The sequence below is a fragment of the Vanellus vanellus genome, assembly GCF_965231255.1.
Source record: "Vanellus vanellus genome assembly, chromosome: 2".
Classification (NCBI taxonomy): Eukaryota; Metazoa; Chordata; class Aves; order Charadriiformes; family Charadriidae; genus Vanellus; species Vanellus vanellus.
Genome location: NC_138906.1, coordinates 30,366,603 through 30,385,044, shown reverse-complemented (window position 1 = coordinate 30,385,044; position 18,442 = coordinate 30,366,603).

Genomic DNA, 18,442 nt, shown 5'->3' with positions numbered 1-18,442 from the left:
ATTAGTAATACAGTCTTTGTCTATTCTTTGTAACAACATCTGGCTGAACATCCATTATACTATATAATGTAAATTATGTTTAAAAACATAGAGCACCTGTAATGCTTAGATGGAGAAAGTGATTCTCTCAAGACTTCTTGACATGTTCAGATATCAGTTCTGAAGCCTTTTGGATAAGCTTGTAATTTAGCTCTTTTTTACCTAATGCATTAGGTTGTAAGCCAAGATCATGTGATTAAAACCATAAAAGTTTATACAAGCTTTTTTTTTTCAAGGCACTGGGACAAACTAAACCCAAGGTTTTTACCCTATGAATTGCACGTATGTGTGCAAGATGAAGTTACGGTTCTTAAAGACTAATATTTGCAGAATATATATGTATATATATCTACATGTCATACACATGTACGTACCTATATGTATACATATATCTATATAGATATATACACATATTCTATATACATATGTGGTCTACATATATATCTACATACGTATATATATGTGGGATATATGTAGAATATATATTCTGAGTTTTGGTTTCAAGGGGAATAATGCCAAGATTAATCCCTCCTCCCCCATTAAGTTTTAAAGTAATGCACATCAGAATTTACTTTAATTGTTCCAACACATACAGGAGAAAAACTTTTTTGGTGTGATTATTTATTGTCAACACTTTTGTAGAAGTCATGGGCTCATGTTATTATTCTACTAAGGTTCATCCAGAAGCAATTATTTTGCTACCGTTTTAGTAGGTGAATAATACTTTCCTTAAGAACTAAACTAGAAGGACATTATTAGTCAGAGTGCAAAAGCACAAAGAAACATAAAACCAGTCCAAAATATACATATTTGTATGTCTTTGCAGATGCCATAAGTAATATTCTGGTTCTGAATTTTAACTTGCAAGCTGGCAAAATCTGGAGTCCAAATTTGCATCAGAAAATTACATCCGGATCTTCTGCACAGAACTGCTTTCTCTCATTTATGTCAAACAGAGGTGCAGTGCATCAGTGTTATATTTTTTGCTTTACTGTTATTTGAAAGAATGAGAAAGACCGGTTGAAGGAGAGAAGAAGCTGTAGTCTTGTGTGTGAGCAATGCTGTTTCATCACCTGACAGCACTTCTCCTTTCAGTCTTGACAGCTTCATACTATTACCTTCAATATTATTCATAAAGTTACGATCAAATAATCCAGCTATCATGAATTGTGTCAAACAAGTCTTCTCAGAGATTCTAGTAGTAGCATTGGATTTACCACATTAAAAGATTTCCCCTTAGTTTCCTTTAGCTAACTGATGAATACAGAAATAAGACTCCTTTGAGAAGTTTCTTTGGCAGACAGGTGCATACGCGTGCTTATGTCACATTACTTGTGGACACCCAGAACAATATTTGTATCACATTTTATCTTGTCTGTTTTATTTTCTTTTGTAGTTTCTAAAAATTGCAGTTGGTCAACATTTTCAAGAAAAAAAATAATGTTTCTGTAGCCACTTACATCAGAGGATAGTTTGCAAAAAGAAGATGATGATGATGATGATGAGGAGGAGGAGGAGGATGATAAAATTCCTCTTGCTTTCAGAGACAATTTTTACTCTGGGAACACCTTGCCACACAAGCATAGCTATCATGTTCAGATGCGGAGAGATGTTGTATTCAGAAGAGAGAACCTTTTGCCAATTAGCAGTTTTCAGTTAAATTAATTCCGCTTTTCTTCCCAGCAAGGGAGACTGACACTGTTGACCTTTGATGCAAAAGAGATGTAAAACTCTCAGTGTTAGTGCATTAAGGAAAACAAAGACAAAAGCACTAGAATATTCATTAATGGACTGCTACATAGATTAAAAGAAGCAGGACTGAGCCAAAAGTAAGGCAAAGGGAGGGAAACTGTTGATCATCATGTTGTTTAAGAACCGTCACAGTATATGGGTGAAATTAGTATACTATGGCTTGATCTTTTTGGCAAAGGCATGAGAAAGAAACTTCAGCATACAACTGAGATGGATGAACCATTTGTGAATACTTACTTGGAGAAAGTAAACATATGAGATGATAACAATGCATATTCTGCTCTTCTGTTGGAAGTCTGCACCCATTTGGCAGACTGTGCTGCTTGCTACTATGAGACAGGAATTGAAATTTCCATCACATACAAGTTTTTCTAACTGGTGTCATTTAATAGGCAACAATAGTTGCTCAATCAGATGTGTAGAGAGATCTATGAAACTGGGGACTCCTGTGTGACTTCAGAAATAGTATGTCACTTTTCAGAAATAGCACGTTTTTAATGTTTCTAGAGTTTTTATGAAAGGTTTTGGTTTTTTGAAACTGAAGTGCTCTTGTTTGAGACAGCAAATTTCTGAAGTGATTCTGTTTGAGGGGCAAGCAGTCTTTTGAAGAGAAACAGGAGTATCTTCAGTTCAATAGACTTGAAACCCAACAAGAACAAATGTTCTTTCTGCATAGAACTCCTCTTCATTTTCAGACTAAGGTCACCTAAGGGCTTCCTCTGCAGCTCTGAGATGCCTGAGTTGGCTTTAAGATTTTGCCTTAAGGTTCTGATAATTCCAAAAGTAAGGGGAACCTTTTATTTTTATTATTTTTTTAATTACTTTTGTCTCCTCAAAATGCTAGTAGGCAAAAAAGCTGTTCCCGGATCAGTCACAATCTACTCATGGTCCTTTCCCTGTTGCATTCCTGAAGCTCCAGAGGAGTGTTCTCTAACTGCTGAAGACAGAGCACACTGACAGATATACCTTTTTCTGTGGATTTTCCAGTTGTCTTCTAGAAATGCTGAGTAAACTGGAAATTAATTCCTCCACATAGTGAAAATTTACATGTAAAAATCTGGAAACCTAAACCACCAAAATTAAGATGGAAATCTAAATCCCCAAACAGGCCCATTCTTGTTTCTAGTTATCAAAAAACAGTTATTTGCCCAAATTGAATAATAAAAAGTACGTCTAACTCATTTTCCTTAATCACTGGATGTGCCGTTTTTCTTGATCTAAAATTTCACTTTTTAGTTTTGCTTGCCATTTAGCTGTAATGCACTTTGACAACTGACCAATCTTGCCGTACTAATTCCTACGCCACTGAAATCAATGGGGCATTTCTGTGCATAGAGAATTTGGCTCTACTGAAAAATGCTGAATTATACCTTTTGCAGTAAATAGTAGAGTTGCAGAGAACATGCGTCATTAGTGCATTCATTCAGCATGCAGTATTACACCCTTAAAATGCACGTTACGTGAGTACGTTAGACTTGTAGCTTCACTCAAACAATATTATTTTTTTACAGCTCTGTGTGAGTGTCTTCCATTCTGAACTATTGGAAACCTTACAGTTTTCATATACCTGTTTTCATATATGCTTGCATTGCTTCTCATTCGCCTGCATAGAGTATGCCTGAAAACATAATCCAATCGAGGTTGTCACCAGGAGTTGAAAGAGAATAAGCAGGACTAAAACAGCAAATAAGTGAAGTCCGTTGACTTAATATCTTTCAGAATACAGGTCTATCTTTTTGCCTTCTGTCCTATCGAAGTCAATAAAATGCTGCGTATTATATTTATCCACAGTGCTTACTTTAAAAATTCATCAACTTACATTTTTAGAATGTAGCAAAGTCCAAATGCTAAGTGAGAGGGCTTCTTTGGAAATTAAGTGACCTTTTTCATGATTTCCAAACTCCTATAACAGTTGCTATAAGGTCAACTAGGCTCGCTTGTTTAGAGAGATGGTCTTTCATTTTACATCATTTTTTTAAAAAAGGAAGAGAAGTAGCAGAGAAAGTCCATGATTTTGAGTTCAAGTAAGCTTTTACAAGAAATTGCGCGACATGCTAGAAAGGTATGTCAACATAATAAAGCCTAAGGACTGGAACTGATATCAATGCCCTAAAGACAGAGACCATACACCTGCTTCTTACAGTTTGTCACTGTCATCTAGTGAATGGATTCAGCAGATTGCGGGACACTGCAGTCTTGTCTTTCCCTCATCTCACCACGGACTTCAGCAAGTCCTGATAGATAATGGCTGATTTTCTCAGCCTCAGGCAAATAACAGGGGAAATGTTGCTATCCTCCTGGCTATTGTCTTTATCTTTAATCTGTCTGTAGATTTATTGTAATCTTATTCTGGTTACTTCTCTGCAGCAGGTTGTTTCAGACTGGAGGTACCCCCCTGTATTAGGTTTGCATGGCAAGTTTTTGGTAGTGAGGGGGCTACAGGGGCGGTTTCTGTGAGAAGCTGCTGAAACATTCCCCTATGTCTGATCAAGCCAATGCCAGCCAGCTCCAAAAAGGACCTACCACTGGCCAAGCCCAAGCCCATCAGCGGTGGTGGTAGCACCTCTGCGATAACAAATTTAAGACGGGGAAAACTGTGCAACAGCAACTGCAGCCAGAGAGAGGAGTGAGAATATGTGAGAGCAACAGCTCTGCAGACAGCAAGGTCAGGGAAGAAGGAGGAGGAGGAGGTGCTCCAGGTGCCAGAGCAGAGATTCCCCTGCAGCCCATGGTGAAGACCATGGCGAGGCAGGCTGTCCCCCTGCATTCCACGGAGGTCCATGGTAGAGCAGATATCCACCTGCAGCCCGTGGAAGACCCCATGCTGGAGTAAGTGGATGTGCCTGAAGGAGGCTGTGACCCCATGGAGAAACCTGTGCTAGAGCTGGCTCCTGGTAAGAACTGTGGAGCCACGAAGAAAGTAGCCCACAGTGGAGCAGGTTTGCTGGCAGGACTTGTGACCCCGTGGGGGATCCACACTGGAGCAGTCTGTTCCTGAAGGACTGTGCCCTGTGGAAGGAACCCATGCTGGAGCAGGTTGTGAGGGACTGCAGCCCATGGGAAAGGTCCATGTTGGAGAAGTTCATGGAGAACTGTCTCTTGTGGGAGGGACCCCACGCTGGAGCAGGGGAAGAGTGTCAAGAGTCCTCCCCCTGAGGAGGAAGGAGCGGCAGACACAACGCATGATAAACTGACCACAAGCCCCATTCCCCGTCCTCCTGTGGGAAGGAGGTAGAGAAGGCCTGGGAATAAGGGAGGGGTGTGGACAAGGTGTTTTAAGATTTAGGTTTTTTTCTCATTACCCTACCCTGATTGGTTTGGTAAAAAAATCAATTAATTTTCCCCAGGCTGAGCCTGTTTTGCCCGTGACGGTAATTGCTGAGTGATCTCCCTGTCCTTATCCCAACCCACGAGCTTTTTGTTATATTTTCTCTCCCCTGTCCAGCTGAGGAGGGGAGTGAGAGAACAGCTTTGGTGGACACGAGGCATCCAGCCAGTGTCATCGCACCACACCCGCTTTTCCTGTCAGTAACTTCTCAAAAATGGGCAGGTTTGGGGTTTTTTTTTTTTGTTCTGTATTTCCAGTCCTGGTCTGCCTTTCCATCCACAAGTAATGGCAAAATGTTGATGATCAACATTAAAGAAACCCAAACTTATAAATGGTTCTGTGATTTTCTCAAGACAAAATGTTTTTTTCCTCCCTACTGGTTGAACCAACACATTATAAAGAGCGTCAAGCAGCCCAGACTACTACAAATTGCACTCTGCCTGGTGAGTCATGCTAACTAATGCTTAGAAACCCATATCTTTGTTTTATTCTCTTATAAAATACGGAATTATAAAAACAAACAACTTGGCACATGGAACTACCAGCCTCAGCCTACATTTCCAGCAGACTATATAATTAAAATAACTAGCATAAAAATATGTGTCTGCAGAACAATATTTGCTTAGTTGAAGCCATTAATATGAAAAGGCCCCATACTGATGAAAACAATATTAAAGTATTTAATACTCTGGGCTTTATTAAGCGCAACCTTTCCCCTCTTCTTCCAAAAATCTCTCTCAGTGTGCCAAATCCTTTTTGTTCTCTGCAAAAAGAGCTTCTACTGTATGTAATAACAATTTCTTTTCAGACAGTGCTGTCCTCGGGGACAGGGCTGTTTCTTCCCTTTTCAGAGGGTGCCATACTGCTTTCTATTACGATAGTAATATAAACAATTCATAAGAGTTTTCAGAGTTAGTAGAAAATGATGCACTTGCATCTTCAGAGACTTTCCTCACAAATGCAGTTTGCCTTGTCTTGCCTTACAGCACAGAAACTCATAAAATATTTGGACATTAAAAGATATAAACCTTTTTCTTCATTTTTTTCATGCTCTTATTATTTAGCGTTACCATTGGGCCAATGGAAATTGTACAATGTGCATTAGTTTTAAAACTAAAATATTGGGCTTTCTACAGGTTCTAGGATTTGAACTTTTTGTTCATTGAGGATAGGATAAAGAAAGGGTAGGGAAGAATAGTAAAAAACGCTACAGGGTACTCCGTATCTGCCACCCTTTATGCCTCCGGATATTATCTGTTGGTTACAGACAGAAGAGAGGTCCAAGATCATATCATTGTTGCTATCAAGAAGAGTACCATGACATGATTAAGAGTATGATGAGATGCAGGATTTGCTCTGTTCCTCTGATTAAAAGGCACTGATCAAAAGGAATGGTCAGGTTTATTATCTTTGTGCAAGGCTTAACGACTTCCTAGTTGTGCGGTAAAAGGGCATACCAAGTCATCCATTTCATTTCAGTATGGACAAGATGAAACCCTCACTACAACTCATCATCTCCCTCTGGGTGGATTGCCACAGATAAGCTAGTGGCTGACATATACCCTATTTATACTTGCCTGACCTGAAGCTGTTCTTACCTGTACCAGTGTAAGACACAGGTGATGCCACCGAAATTAAGCTAGCGTAAAGCAGCAGGGGCAAAGGTAGCCAAGAGGTCTCTGCAGCTGAGGAAGAAGAATTAGAAGAGTAGAAGGTGTGGAGTCTCTCTGTGAAACACTTTGCCCACTCCTCACCTAGGTGTTTAGTTCTCCGTGAGCTTTTCTTACGGTTCTTATTTTTTAATTCACTAGAAATATGAAGCAGAAAAGTTTTTATCATCCCACAAAACAGAAAAAAAAATATTAAGGATTTGTTAAATAATAAGAGTGATGCAAATGTCACGGAATATTGCATTTCGTTGCCAGACATTATGCTAGGAAAAGAAAGCCAGCATTGCTTGTATCAAAAATTCATTTTGCCAATATAACTGAATACACTCACCTTCAGATGAAGACTCACATTCTGTCCTTACTGGAATCTGCATATCTGCGTGCGCACAGCAGAAAGGGAAATTACTCTGTTTCCTTTTCCCCGGCATACTCCTGTGTGCAGTACAGTATGTAACAGGCTTGTCTTAATCAGTTACCCCGCCAGTTAGCACGGTGACCTTTACAAGATTCCCTTGGCTTGTGAGAGGCAGATGTCAGTATCATTGGTTAACTATGCTATATGATTTTTCCTTGGAAGATAGCCAAACCGTATAAACCGTTCTTCAGAGAGAATTTATCTGTTACTTAAGATCTCATCATTTCACTTGTCAAAGCCTGCAGCATATGTCAATAACAGTTAGGTTACCCTAGGTGCTGAAGTCCATTCTGACTTAGGATTTATTAGAAGGTAAAGCACCTCTAAGCTGTGCAGTTTTTTGAAAAAGTGAAAAATTACTTTGAATACAGAAAAAAAAAAGTATTATGACACTCATAAGCATGCTCATTTATAATAAAACACTACCATCCTGTTTCTGCAAAGCATTTAATTTTGCAAAGCATATTTAATTTTAAGTGCTGGGGTGTACTTACCCTGAATCATATGCCTAAATAAAATTTATTTTAAGTATAATTAAGGAACAAAAATTAAGGAAATAATAAAATGTCACATTTAGTTATTGTGTTGCTACATGATTATAATATAGATTTTAGCCTCTTCAGTAACATAAACTGAATTATCAGTGACTACATTACATCGGGAGTATGATTTTCCACAATGTAAGTGTGACACGATAGAAAGTTACCATAGAAGGAATATTTCACTGCTGCATGAAAAGTGTAGAATTACCAATTATAATACACAGAGCCCTGATTCCCTGAGTTTTCAAGAATTGCCTTTTTTTCTTCAGGAGGGAAACAGTAGCTTTTAATTCAACAGTTAAAACCAATAGGTTTTAACGACTAGTTAATAAAGTGTGTAATAAAGTTATTTCTTAGATGTGTCTCAATCAGAAATCCTACATGTGGAACCACCCTCTTCCCAGTGAAGTTAAAAGCCTAGAGCTTTATGGGGCTTGTCAAAATAAAATTCAATACTGAGTGTATCACAGAGTTTACAAATCACGCGGCTATAGTGGGTGGCGGGGAGAACGGTTTTCTCCACACGCCACCATGTAGTTTGTGCTGCGGGGTTCCTGGGGCCCAGGGGAAGGCAGGCGCTTCTGCATCGCTGTGCAAAAGCTCTGCAAGGGGAGCTCTCGGGTTCCCTCAAAATCAGGTCTTCCCATCTGTGCCTGTCCAAAGGCACGGTTTGGGTTTTTGAGCAACCAAAGGACTTGCCAGCAGTCAGTACCCACACTCCAAGCAAATGGATAGCTGTTACCGTAATGCAGGATCACGGCACTTGGTTTTTCAGTTTTCCAACATAGAGTTAATGAGTTACGGTTGCAGCAATTCTAAACCAGTGTCTCTCCTGCCACCTTTTAAGTGCAAGGGTCTAATTTTCAGTTTACTGCTAACCACTTAATCTCTTTGGGATTTCAGGGGTATGTGGCTACGCAGCCATTTCACTATGTGTGTGTGCAAGCTGGGGAGCCTTCACCAGAACTGGGAAAATTGTATGTCTATGGGGATCGCAGTGTAGAATGTTTAGGAAGTTGGATAGTGTTAATGGTAGTGTGCAACCTCCAGGCTACTTTACCAGTTTTCCTGACCTGAATGATTAGTCTTTTCTTGACACTTTTTTCACATCTGCTTCCCCTAAAAGAAGCTAGTGAAGAGCTGGAGCATCTTGCTAGAGGTCCATGTTTTAAAGGATATTCCGTTTGTCAGGCATAAGATGTAGACTGAAAAAGAGGTCATACTGGTTCAGGGTGCCACTTCTAATACTTAGAATCCTACTTAGATAAAATAATGTGAGTTCTTCGTGTCATGTCTCAGTCTGGTGCATCCCATCCCTGTATCTCTTTCACAGCCAGTGAGCCATGGGGAGTTCAGAATGGAAACTGACTGCTTGGAAATGTCCCTAAATGGGGACAAGCCCTGTATTTTCTCTCCTATGCTCCTCTTCACACTTTTCACACCTAACATTTGGAGCAGTTATTAGTAAGATTTTTTTCTATTTTGTTGTTAGTGTGGACTATTCTGACTTCAAAAATGCTCTGTCATGCTATCCCGGGGCTAAATCAAACCATGGCTGTCCTACCAATGTTGCATTGTGGATGGCGTACTTAAGAACTTGATATGTTCGGTTTTTCGAAACAAAGTACCAAATAAAAGTTGTCATTTTATCCTCTTGTGCATAGGATTTTTAAAGAGAGACTTTCTGAAACCTAATTTGGATTGAGGTAATGATTAGTGTTCTTCAGTATTGCTGATTAAATGTAGTGAACTCACTGTTTTGGACAAGATCAGTGTATTATTTGTAGATAGCAAAGACAATCCATCACCATAATGATTCAATAGCCTTCAGTGTTTTAAATTCAAGTACTTTACCCTTTGTAAATAGCTGTTTTGCATAACGCTCTTTGCCTTTCCTTCAACCATTCTAAGTGAACATTTGTCTTCCAAGTGTCCTGTCAGGTACGCTGAAGACATTTCTTTGTAAGCAGTGTTATAGAAAATCATTATATAGAGATATAAATGGAACTTCAGGTAAATAATTTTAGTGCTGTGACACAAAGTAACACAAGATCTGAAACTCAATGCTGAAGCTTGGACTCCATCATGGAGCCGTACCAACATGAAGAAAAAATGACCAGTGACTGAAGGAATCTGTGTCAACCTAAAGGTTGGCTACCTGTCTTTTGCCAGCTGGGCAATGACCCAAAGAGTGTTTTGAGCTTAGATTTTTTTTTATTAATTTTTACTGGGAAAATTTTCTTTGGTGCATTAAAGGCAGAGAGAGAAAGGAAAAAATCTTTTTCAGTCATGTCAATAGATACGGATCACATGAAACCTTGTTGTGAACCTTTCCATTGACTCCGCTCCATGCAATTAGATGCAATTCTATTTCATGAAAGGAGTACGAGCGTTCTGTAGAAGCTATTCAGGATTCTTGGTAATGAAGTTCCAGCTCACCTAATTTAGTGCTAAAATATCAAGGAGACACTAGTTGCAATGAAAACAAATCTTCAAGGAGACCTCTACAATTAACATATAATGGTTATGTTTGTTTTCGTGTTTTTCATTCTACTTCAGCTGCTTTTCCAGCACATTCCAGGGACCCACATATCCAGCAAAATGAATCGCCGATACAATCTTAGGGAAAAGTGAGCACGATCATTTCTGAAGAGAATCGGTACTCTTTAGTGGCTTTGAGTCCCTGGCAGTGAGCTCATATTTTGTGAGAGACTCATAATGGTTTCGACTATCTTGGGAACCTGATAATACAAATTTGTGTTGTTGATGTACCTTCACATAGAGGCACAACATGAGGAGGCCATATGGGAACTGGCAAGGGATAATGCTTGCCAGTGAAGTAGACAGAGTCTACTTTCACATGTAGTTCATGGACAAAGGATCTTGTGTCATGTAATTGAACAGAACCGCGCTGTTCAGAAATTGTACGGAGATCTGCTTCCTTCATTGCTTGGGTGGTGCTTGATGACCTCTCACAGTATGAAGCTCAGCAAAAAACCCCAGTTTCAGCGGTACTTTCAAGGTCCCAGTTCCCCATAGAAATAAGACAAATATTAATCCAATTTATATAATTATATTTTATTTTATAAAATATTTCATATGGAAACACATGCACATATGCTTTCAGTAGTATTTCAATGGGCAGTAATTCTATCTATACAGGACAAGGTGAACAAAACATTCAACTGTAGACAAATTATTAAACAATTCAAGGAAAATATAATTGAGAGGATTTGTCAAATATCATCCAACCATTTACTGCTATTTGATTTTGAGAGAAGAGGGAAATTCAGTGGGATTATATGGACGAAAAATGTCAAAATTAGCCAAATAAATTATTTTAATGAATAATGCATCCAGCTCTGCTATAAAAGCATGGCATATAATTTAAAAGAGGTATGTCTATTCATGTGCTTGGGTTTATTCATTTATGTTTGTGTCTATTTGTGTTTATACTTTTCAGAAGGTTTTGTAATGCTTCATGGAACATTGAAGTGAATGAAACAATGAAAGATCTTGACTTTTCTTGAATAGAACAGTTCCTCAGTGTTGTAAATACAGTTAGAAGATCAAATATTACATTGGTTTTGCCTGTAAATGTCTCCAGAGGGTAAAAAGTAGGGAAAAAAAAATTAAACGTAAGAACAACTACCAAAATATTCAGTCCTGAAATGCACAGTTCTGAGCAATGGGTAGTCTGGAGATGTGTTTTTTCTAGTGAAAGTTGTGGTAAATCTTTATAGTGCAATATCTGGCAGCTACTGTAGATGAACTTAACTCTTCTAATACACTTGCATTTCAGCTGTGCCGGCAATACTAAATCAAGATTGTTGCTACAAAAAGTCATTACAGCATTAGAGTCAAAAGCATAATAAAAAAAAGTTTTTTTTCCAAGCAAAAGTCTTTATTCACATTGAACAATATTGATAATTATACATACATGATGGCTTTTTACTTTTTCCATTGCCTTCAGTATTCAGTAGGCACTGAATCTGGCCTATCACAACCTAAGTGCAAATTACGCATGTACACTTGAGAACACTTCACATCCAAACTTGCAGCTGAGGGTGATTTTTTTTGTTGCTTAGTAGTAAGTCTTTGGAAAATAAGGTTTATAATTAAAGTGCTGATGCAGCTATAACTGTAGAGGCATAAACAGTGCGGCTATAAATATTGCAGTAACTGCAGTGGCAGACTTTGTCAAGTGGTTTGTATAGGACAGCTAGGCTGTGGCAGCTGATGTGATGGGAGAAATTATAATGAGGTTTGCTGATCAATTGCTTTTTGATGTTATTGTTAAATCTTTTTTTTCTTCAGCAAGAACAGATATTAGTTTTGTGTCCTGTCATGGGGGCATTTCTTGAAATGGGCAATCTCAATTTAACTAAAACACACATCTAAATTTCAGTAAAAGAAGAAATTATACCTGACAGACCTTGGCCTTGACATTTAAAATTACACCATAGCTGATTATTCTCAATGGTATTTAGAGACATAGAGGACTTCAAAAGGGGTGTGATTTCACTAGAGTATTCACAAAATTCCACATAACTGGTAAGAAATAATGGAGGCATTAGCCAGAATTGATACTGGAGGTTAATCTGGAACAAATAGTGTACAGTGTAAGCTTTAAGCATTTAAAGTTCTCATGAAGAAACCAAAAAGTACATGTCAATAAATTAAAAACAGCATTCAGCACATGCTGTGATGTCAAGCTATGCTGTTTGACATCAGTTAATATGTTATACAGGAAGATGTATCACTACTATTTTTCTTTTTAGAACTACTTTTTCTCCCTTATTTGTCAAATCATTCCTGTAATCCTCCGTCATGGAACATTTTGTGAGATAAATCAATCACTTTCTCTGTTTCCAGCCAAAGTTTATTAAGGGTCCAGTGATGTAATGGTGGTCTATTATAGCATATTTCCTCTTACCTAGACAATGCAGCACTAAGTGCACTTTAGAACCAAATTTACCCTGCTTTTTGCCTTTCTTTCCTTTCACCCTACCTACCGTCTTCCTTTGCCTTACACAGGACAGGAGATGAGGTTGAGTTGGCTGTGTCTGCGTTGGCAAACGAGGCAAGGTCAATGTGCAGGCTAGAGCACCAGTGTAGGATCATCTGTACTGTTTAACCGTTGAAACACATCTTGGTCTCTTTGTGGGCAGTTGCCAGTGCCTGGGTATGGTTTGAGACATAGTGCAGGCCAGGGGCTGATTCCCATTGACAACGCGTGAAAGGCCATCCTTGTCTCACGGGGAAGGGAATTAAGCCATGAAGCTCTGCCATGTCAGTGGCCTTAAGTTGGAGGCGCAGACCCCACTTATTTTACTTAAAGGAGAGACAGTTGGCTCTAGGGGGAAAAACATCAGGATTCAAACATAGGTACAGAAGTCAGTTAGGTATCTCTTTCTAGGGCAGTTCATGGCACTAATTTCATCATTCGTTAAACTGTTGCACATATATAGATGATCTCATGTGCATAGGAAGATGCAAAGAACTTAAGATTCGGTTTTACGTGCTCCTAAATAAGATTCAGACAGAGTCCCTTACAAAAAAAATAGTCTAAGTAATTTGATATCTGAGTTAGTTGATGGACACTATTAAAATGGGAATTAAATTAAATCTGCTGCATTGGACCAAAGTGAAATTCAGTTTTGTCATCTCTGTATTGGCCTAAGATCCGTTTGCACTGAAGATACTGTTCTACCCACTGATTGCATGCGCACGACAGGAATTACCTCAGCACAGCAATTAATCTCTTACTAGATACAGAAACTGATATTTTACCGCCAAGCACCCACACAATTATGTATTGAAAAGAGAGAGACACTGGAGGGAATAACAGGATTTTTCAAGGTAGTGAATTTGATTGTTGTAAAAAAATATGTCAGATAAATTATAGCACTTGGACTTTAACCCAAAAGTGTTTTAAATGCAGCATGGACTGTTCTTGCGGTTTCAAGTAATGGTTGCTATGGGTGACCCAGAAATGAAACCAATCATGGCATTGTAATTTAAAACTAAAACAGCTGGCAAAATATTTCCTCTCCAGCCTGTTGTCTCAGAAGTAAATGAAAAGGTCGGGAGACTTTCCATTTACTTCTGAGACAACATGGACTGCTTGAACTAGGGAACATATTAATGTTTTCACCACAGCTTTCTATTATGTGTCAGGAACTCCATTCCAGGATATCACACTGGAGGTGATGAAAAAAGACAGATGATAGAATGAAATAGTTGCACCTAACACAAAATAATCAACCATCTTTATATTTCCACTTTACATTATAACAAGAGTCCTGATTGCATTCCATAGGTGGTGGTATTTCACCTAAAAATAACAGCTGCTGCAAAGTACCTGGCTGTCCCCACAGTCACAGTTCAAAATGCTAAGGATTTGCATGTGATAGTATAAGACAGTGATAGCAAAGTGCCATTTTTCCTATTGAGATAAACAATGGCAACCTTGGCCAGACACATACAATTTGTGACCAAGATTTACCAATAGCTATGGACTTCCAGAACGGGGGAAGGTGAGGTGGTTTTAAAGAAGTTTCCTGTTTTAACAGGAATTCCTGTGAGAAACAATATGGTCACAGCACCAGTGTCCTGTGCAAGGAAATGTTCAACAACCAGCAGTGTCCTGTATAGGCGTCCCCAACACAGGCCACAGTTTTGGAGGAACTGGGAGGGAGAACTGTATTTGCATCGCATGCTTTAATTAAACATACATAAATCTTAATGCTATCTTTGCATGATGCTTAAAATTGCAAACATCCTTTGTAGACTTTGCTTAATGATTCATATGTTATTATTGTATGTTTACTTAAATAATTCATTTTGGTAAACTTGTTGCACTTTTCCTGGTAGTTAACTTGGAACAATAAAGTAAGCGGCAAAGAAAAGTGACTTGAACACCCCCCCCCCCCAAGTTTTAAGATAAAGAATTCCAGTGCAGACAGTTGGAAAGAAAAAAACCTCAAGGTACAAATGAAAACATTCTCAGAAACAGAAATCAGTGGATACATGTTATTCTAAAAGAGGATTTTGGCCGGCCTTTCTTGCTGAAGTAGTGTTGCTCCCAGAGTGCTCCCAGTAACAAGGATGATAGTGGTAAAACAGCACAATTAATAAAGTCCACAGCCAGCACTTTTCTGCTTTATTTTCAGTTGACACTAACCAGCTCTCCCCCCATCCCCCCCCCCCTTTTTTTTTTTTTATTAAAAGAGAGAAAAAATCACTGGAATGCACAGGATCCTTCACAATGCATCTTCATTAAGACTTTGATTTTGCCAAGTCCCTGACAAAGGGATCTTGAGGTGTTAAGGGATTTTGAAAACATGCAAAGAGACACGTAAAATAGGCTTAACTAAGCCAACTAAAGTTTTAAATAGGGAAGAACCTGAAGTCATTGGAACTGTGAAACTTGGCAATCAAACAGCAGGGACACCCTTTACGAGTAATTATTTTAACATTAGCCACAATCAGTGAGAAAATAGCAGAAAGTGCTTTTCTTCACAGCTATGACTTCCAAGATGCACTGCTGTGTGCTCTTTCTTCCAAGCTTTAATAAGAAATATGATGATAAATGGCATCTTTTGCTAATGTTTTTAAGACAGCCAAGATTAGAAGATAGCGTTTCTTGTTAATAATTTTGTAGCATGCTATGTAAGAGGTGAAAAATCAGAATGCGTGGAATGAAAAAAAACAGGTAAAAAAAAGTAAAGGAACCACTGTCTTTGGGAGATGCTTTCTAACTCACAAATCCTGTTTTTTCTTGCCTTTGATTCTTTATAGTCCCACAGCTATAAAACAGGTGCCAAAGCTAATTCCTTGTCTCTGTTATTTCCTATCTTCTTAAACAAACTGCTATGCATTTGTTGATTTTAGATGCCCAGGGTTGTAAACAAGGGATTTAGTGCACTGTCCTCATTCCCTTACAGATATTGCATGTATTAGTATTCTTAATTAAAAATTTGTGGAAATATCTAAATATGAAAGCAACATATGTAAATTGTACTGCTGTTTAGATGACCACATAATGCATGTAACTGATTTCATAACAGATTACTTTAGCCATAGGCAATTATTTTTAACAACAGCAGGATCTCTTGGGAAGCTGTGTTTGATCTTCCAGGTATGATAAGACTTAACTTACCACAATACAAGTAGAGATGACATCTCTCTGTAGTAGTTTCCTACTTTGAGCAGTTGCTGCGGAGGAAGCTTAAGGAGAAAAATGAAAACAGCAAATAAGAAAGTCACATGCCTACATCTGCAGGCAACTCACACACCTTCTCTTTTATTTTACATGGAATTCAGTGTATTTCCACAGTTAAGACTTGATTTCTCAAGAGCTTATCTGGTCATGTTGCTTGTTTTCTATGTGATGTTACAATTTTTTGTTCAAGGGTCTGTAAACATTTCAGAAGCAAGAAATGAGGTTCCAAGCCATATAGGCACTTGAATATAGGCACTGAATTTTTTGTTTCTATATAAATGCTAACAGCAATGATTGACAGCAAAATGAAAACCAGTGGGCACAAAATGCAGATTAAGAATCCTTCTTCATAATTTTAGGAGTTGTCAATGGGTATTTAAATGAAAACCAAAACATGTATTGGCGTATTCTAAAACGCTGAATGGCATTAGTGTGAACATTTTGGTGGTGCAGATATGAGCTGCACTGTGCTGCCTGGGGCTTTTTTTGTGAAAGGTTGAAACTATACCATGGGAACTTTTTCTGAGAGAAAGGTGCCTGTTTTAATATTGTTATGAACCTACAGACACCTTAAAAAGCCCCATATGCTACCACCAAGGAGCTGACATTTCACTAATACAGATTTTCACGCAGATGAATAATATGAGTCAAGCAACATAAAGCAGTTTCAAATAGCTCAGAAAGTGAATCAGAAATTCAAACCGTGCTGAATAGCACCCTTCTGGGCTAGCTTCATTTCTAAGCCAAAAGTTCATCTCTGCTTTAACCATCAGAATTGAGCCTAATGCTCTGAAAAAAAGCAATTTCAGTAGGCCCAATTGTTCTAACTACATTGCCAGACGGGATTTGAGGGCTTTTTAAAGATCTGGAAAACTCTGATGTCTCCTGTGGTTTGCAAAAAAACAGAAATTCCATTTCAGTCCCTTAAACAAAAATAAAATCAATTAAATCTAATGCCTCCCTGTTTATAACTGATCTCTCCAGCCAAAACAAAATATTTCATACATGAGAACATCTTTTGTGCTTTTTTGTAACATCATATGTTCCTAAAGTGAAGCGGGGATCCAGACTTCCTCTTCCATTTTTTTCCCCATAAACTCTGTCTTCCATGTCATCGGGGACCCAGGTGTTAAATGCAGTAGGCGTTACAGAGCTCTACCCCAAGTCACTTCTTTGAACAGGAACCATGCTTCTCAATAAGGCCCCCAACTTTTTCAGGTCCATTTTTGAAACTCAACCTAATGCTATCCTATTTGGACTTGGTGGTGTAGAAATTTAGGCAATTCGTTTGAAACCTAAGAAATCTTGACAATAGCATTAATGAGAACTTCATTCCAACTCTTCTTTGCTTTTGAAAATCTTTTACATTCTCAGTCTTTCCAATATATTTTGTTCCCAAAACACTCATGCGTGCAAGCTCCCTTGATATTTCAACTGATTTACTGGACCTTATCAGTCAAAAAGGGGTCCATTATGGTCCAGCACGATGATAGGAAGGACTGAGCACTGGCAGTTCAGGGAGGTGCACCCCTGCGCTGTTCTCCACCAACCTGATCCAGCTACCCTTCATCTGCCCATGCAGCTTCCAAAATCCTTCAGCTCCCCACACTCCCCCATGCCTTACATGTTCATCTGACCTTGCTCCTTCGCAGTTCTGCACTGTCACAGACCACCTCCTGAAGAGGAAGAACATAGGTAGTGAGAAACAACTGAGGCTACTCGTATGGGGAAAAAAATCCCGTATGTAGAAACTCCTGATATTTCATCTTCGGCTTTCTGGTTTTAATTTTGGTAAAAGAAGAGATACTATGTTTTCCTTATGTTTCCTGAGCAGTACAATAATAAGCCTCAGGTATAAAAAACCCCACTTTTTTCGTCGTAGGGGCACAACCAGGCAAATTTAGGAGCATGTTGGTTTCCTCAGAATCATGAAAGTCATGAAAATGTTGGAAAATAAGACTTTGACTAGGGAAGCTAAATGAGTCAAGCAGTTTCTGGTCTAGACTAAACAGCTGGAGTGGAGGTTGGAAAGCCGTAGTCATCCTTTTGTTGTGTCCCTAAAGATTACCAACGTGATTTTACACAGGACTTTGTATTAGTCAAAGATTAGAGTGGGACAATGCATATCACCCCAACACTTCATAAATGGCATTATTCTGTCTACAGCAGGAGAGATTTCTTTCAAGACAAAGAAATGTGAGAACTAATTTGACGAATATGAAGGCAATTAGGAGAAATGAGTTGTATCGTTCACTGCCACATAAGGTTTACTCTCTCATCCATGGACCTCAGCTTTTACAACAAAATTGTCAGGCTCAAAAAATGGACTTTTAAAGCCCAGTAAAGCTGAAAAGAGAAGGGAAGGGGTATTTTATATAGGTTTGCTTAGCATAAGGTTAGACCAGATATGCCACCTCACTCTTCTGCCCTGTATTTTAAGGTGTACCTTACCATGTCATTTGTATTTCA